The following is a 5,467-nucleotide window of genomic DNA, read 5'->3' as shown; positions in this document are numbered from 1 at the left end:
CTTCAGAGCCTTATAAAAAAGACTCCAGAAAAACAGAGAAGGGAAGGACACAAGGGACTTGTGCCCAGCACCCTATTTTGACTTGTTTCCCTGGAAACCTCAGCCACATGACTCCACGAGGCCTGCGGACTACAAAGGGAATGGAAGAACCCACAAGGTCTTCCATGGGCTTTTTGTTTTCTTCCGTACTTGCACTGGGAAAAAAATAAGAGAAGAAAAGAAGATCTGAAGAAACAAAGCAATGAAAGAGTAACCAGAAAACCCAAAATTATTGCAGAGAGTGTGTGTGTACGTGTATGTGCGTGTATGTGTGTGTATGTGTGTGTATGTGTGTGTGTATGTGTGTGTGTATGTGTGTATGTATGTATGTGTATGTGTGTGTATGTGTGTGTATGTGTGTGTATGTATGTGTATGTGTGTGTGTATGTGTGTGTTTGTATGTGTATGTGTGTGTGTGTGTGAGTGTGTGTGTATTTGAACTTGTGTGAGTGCATTTATACAGTAAATGTGCATGTTCATGTGTGCACAGGCATGTGGAGGCCAGAGGTCATGGATGTCTTCCTCTGTGACCTATTGCCTTAATGTAAGACATGGTCCCTTACTGACCTGGAGCTAACTGACGCAATGTAGACAGCTGGCTATGAGCTCCAGGTTCACAAGCCTCTCTGGCTTCCCAGTTCTAGGATTACAGACGCATTCTTGTGTGGCTAGCTTTTTACATGGGTGCCAGGGCTTCGAACTCAGGCTCGAATGTCTGCATGGGCAGTTCTATCCTGACTAAACTATATAAACTCTATACCCACCTCCCAAATGGTGGCGAATATTCACACTTAAAAGAATACAATCTTCGGTGCCCCAACTGTTATTTGCCATTGGTCAAATTACTACAGTAACGCTTCATAGCACATTTTTAGTTTTTCTCTTCTTCAGGAAGTCAATATCACCATCTATAAATACACGGTGTAATCTTCTGGCAATGAAATGAGGTCAGCTTCCCTTCGGGTCTCCTTTTAAGTCTGAAATCATCATCTCCCAGCCCTAAACCCCTCACCTACTTAGAAAACTTACTTTTCCCTCGGAAAAGCCTTTCGGTTCCAAATTAGCTCCGTAGCCTTCATTAGGCCGAAAATAAAAATGAACTGAGAGGCTCCCACTGTAGCTGGGCATAGTGGCTCACACCTGTAATCCCAGCACTCAAGAGGCTAAAACAGGAGGACTACTACTGTGGTGAGCTTGAAGCCAGAGACGGACGTACATCACATTCTGGGGCAAGGCTGGGCTACAGAGTCTGACACTGTGACGGGACAAATCGCTGTGGAATATTTGCACTTGTGTGAAGAACACTGACCAGCCAGGAACCAGGGCTAGAGAAAACGTCAGGAATATTAAAGCAAGGAAGTGCGTCCCATCCCTGTGCTCATTTTAATCCCATTAGCCAAAGAGAATGGTAGATTTTGAGAAATTTAGAAGCACAAAGCCCTCTAGCTAGGAACATGCCTACTTAGAATACTGTGCCAGGTATATTTAAATCTATAAAGCCAATGCCCAATTACCAAGAAAAAGGAGGTAGGTTCCAATTCATACCTATTAGTTTCACTATGCAAAACAAGAATAGTCTAATGCTGCCCAGAGCAGAGCAGAGCAGCCAGCCGCCTATAAGAAGGCTTCGCCATCTTGCTCTATTTCGAAGTGGGACGTCATATCAAGTCAAACCCTCGGCTTAATAGAATATTATCCATGTACTGGGTGTGCATCACCAATTTTCCAGATCCAGGATGCAATAAAATACTTAACATTAGAACAACACTGAATGCACGGTACTCTTTCCCTGATGATTCAAGACATTTCAAAATTTTTCATTAACACCAGCTCACCTTATGTGCCTCAGCTTTCACCGTGCCCAGCGAAGCACAGTTCTATCAATTAAAAGAGGTTCCCATTCGGCAGAATATTCTAACAACTAGCTTTAGCTGTATAGTGTTTCTACTGAGCAGATTTAAATGAGGTAGGAATACTAATCGGTTGGATGCCCCACACTAACCCAGTCCATTCGGCTCAATGCCCAAAACCAAAACAAAACCATGAACAAACAAAAAATAAGATCCTGTCTTCACTTGACATCACTAAGAAGAAAATATATTTTTCTGCCTTGAGACTGTAGGGATGAGGGGGAGTGCACAGACTCAGCTCCTCCCTCTTGTTTTTGGTGCTCCCTTAACAGACATCGTTCCCATCACAACCAGCTTACGTTGGTTGGGCTCCAGTTTCCCTAGGAAAACACCCGGGATTGAAACATCAGCTGAGACAGTCCCTCTCCAACTTGTAACTTCATGCTATTTTGAGTGGTGGGAGAATTTAGGAACCCACACCAGGCATCCTGACAGCCCTGCATATAAGGATAACCACTGTGTTGAAATTAACAAAATGAAACAGAACAAAACAAAAGATGCTGACACTAATTCTTTTTCAGTTTGGGTCACATAAGGTGCCAGCAACTGGTACTAATTGAAAGGGAAAACGATAATTCAATACTCTAGCAGCTTACATTCACCTCATGTTCTTTGATCCAGAAGACTGCAAAGACATTTTTCACAAAGGAAACTCATCAAGGTACCTTCCCCTGGGGGAATGGGGGTCATTCTGTGTCTATGAAAAGGCCAGGCAAGAGTTATGTGATGACAGAGCCCTTCTGCTGATGGACCAAAAGGACCCAAGGAGGAAAAAATAATATGTAATATTCAATCTTAGAAGGTCAAAATACACTGACTAACCTAGGCTAAAGGTTTAAGAATTTTCCAAGCAACCCTGGTTTGGTTCCCTATTGTACAGCTTAGTTTTTATTGCCAACCTGACACTACCCAGAATTCAGCTCAGGAGAGGAAACACTCATTGCAGAACTATCTGGGTCAGACTGGTTTCAGAACATATCTGTGAGATACTGTCTTGATTGGTGTGCCAGGGCCCAGTCCACTCTGGGCAGCACCATCCCTAGGCTGGTGGGCCTGATCTATATAATAAAACAAACTGAGCATGAAACACTGAGCAGTCCAGAAAGCAACGTTCTCCAGGTTCCCTGTGCTGACTTCCCTCAATGATGGATTGTGATCTTAATGTGAAAAGCTGAAATAGGTTCTTTCCTTCCCTGAGTTTCTTTCGGATCTGGCATTTATCACAGCAACGGAAAAGCAAACGACGGTATCCACGTTAGACTGATTGGACTTGTAGAATGCATGTGACGTCGCTTAAAAAAAAAAAAAGAAAGGAACATTTGTATTCTGAGCACAACCAAAGAATTGTGAAAGTTAAGCAAGTATTTATGGAAGATAATCACAGTCTCTTATTGACGGGGAAGCACAATATGGAAGTGGGTTGGCCATGATAAAACTGAGCTGACTTTATCATAATATAAAATGACTTAAGGAATCTGACAGTTTAGTCTGGGACTTGGGGTGGGGGAAATTTATCAGCCTGTTCTTAAAACACACTACCAAAAGCACCTGCCCCATACACAGCACGGTAGTGTGGGCCCATTCTTTCTCTGTTTTCTAACATGTTTGAGAAGCAGACTATGATGTAATTCTTTAAAACTGAGCACAGGATCCTTGGCTACAGAACTTAGAGTCTCTCCATGGAAACTGCGCCGGGATGCTCCACGCTCCGTAAGCTGGCTCAGGAGAAACCCAGGGTGTGCTGGAGAACGTCTTGGGCATATGGCTGTGTTCTCACTTTCATCTCCCAGACTCTACCCGTTTGTGCTATTTTTCCCCCCCTTTGAAATGTGGCATCCTAGAAGCGGCTGAATTGGTACAGACAGTACTTCTGAGGATACGTCCCTGAGAATTTAGCTGCAAAGCCCAGGAGAAGTCAGATTCCCTGGGAAGAAGCCAAGCGCGGATTTTAGAGAAACAGCATCCTCATGCTTGAGTAAATTTTTCTCTCCTGTCAAATTCCCTTCACATACCCTCCTCTCTAGCAGATGGACACAGAGAGAAACAAAGATACAGATTCATGCTTATTTCGGTGTAAACATCTTTTTTTTTTCTCCAAAGTACAGCTTTCAGAGAGTCCCCATTACCGTCTCCTGAGGAGTTACATTTCGTCTAGCTCCTCCCTCCCAGACTCTCCAACACTTTATAAGCATTCCCCTTAAGCCGCAGGAACCCTGAGACAGATAACTAAGATGGTGTCTCTGATCAGACTTTGCAGGGTGACTTTCTGGTTCATCTCCCAGGCGACACTGAGGAAAGGGAGATGTAGCCGTAACTATGCTCATCCACTCGGAAGCTGAGGGAATGAAGCAAAAGGCGGTGAGCCGGTGTGATAGCTCCATAGGTAAGACGTTTCTTACCAAGCCTGGTGGCCCCAGCATGAAACCCAGAACCTACATGGTGGAAAGAGAGAACTGATTCCTGTAAATTGTCCTCTGATCTTCATACAAGCTGTGGTGTACACACACAGACACACACACTGTATATATGTAAAATCTTAGAAAAAGTTAGCTTGTGGTAAGAGTTTCTGTCTTCTCTGACCCCCCTAGACTAGTGCAGAAACACTAAGTACTTTCTCTTACAAAGTCACCTGAACAATGCAAAGACCAATGGGACATTATTTCATGAGGTGTCGTGAGCATTTGACTGCCCTCTGGAGAGGAAATCAATCATTCTGTTTTCCTCTTTCCAGGGGGAGAGGCAGAGGGAGAAGGATGCGGGGACGAGGGGGAGGGAGGTGGGAAAAAGGGTTGAAGAGAGAATCCATTGGCCAAAGCCTGATGGTTAGCTAAAGCAGACCTTGTCGAGTTTAGTAGTTTGTGTGTGTGTGTGTGTGTGTGTGTGTGTGTGTGTGTGTGATGTTTGATTGACAATGAGCTTCTTCTCTATTGTTCTCCAACTCCCTTTTTGGGCACAGGACCCACACTGAATCTGGAGTGTGATGGCTCATTTAAGCTGGCTGGTCAACAGGCCCTGGACTCCACACACCCGGGACTAGGATGGCGGGTATGTTCCTGTTACATACTTGGCTATTTATATGGTTCCTGGGGCTCGAGGTTCTCATGCTCAGATTGCAAGCACTTTATAGACTGATCCCTTTACCAAGTCCTTGTGATAGGGCTCCTTCCAGCTTTAACTCACTGGTGAGTACATTCATCCTCTCAGTCACAGGCAAAAGCACCGGGGGTCATCCTTCACATAGCAGATGACTCCCAGAAGATACATATGCACCAAATGTTAATTCTATTATACCATTAATGTACCATTACTTGTAATAAATGTCTTTCAATAAGGCGCCTGGTACCATAGGTCACATATAAATACATAAGCCGGTTTGAATGCGTCATCAGAAAGACTGGCTTAATCATAGAGACTGAGAAGGATCAGATGGGGGCTAGAAGACTAGAAGTCCAGAGCACCATAAAGCAAGTCGCATAGGAAGAAAGTGGTTACTTTGCAGGATTTCGAGGGCCACCCTG

This window comes from Rattus norvegicus, chromosome 17 (genome assembly GCF_021556685.1).
Source record: "Rattus norvegicus strain SHRSP/BbbUtx chromosome 17, alternate assembly SHRSP_T2T, whole genome shotgun sequence".
In the NCBI taxonomy this organism is placed as follows: domain Eukaryota; kingdom Metazoa; phylum Chordata; class Mammalia; order Rodentia; family Muridae; genus Rattus; species Rattus norvegicus.
Note: the sequence above shows the minus strand (reverse complement) of the source record.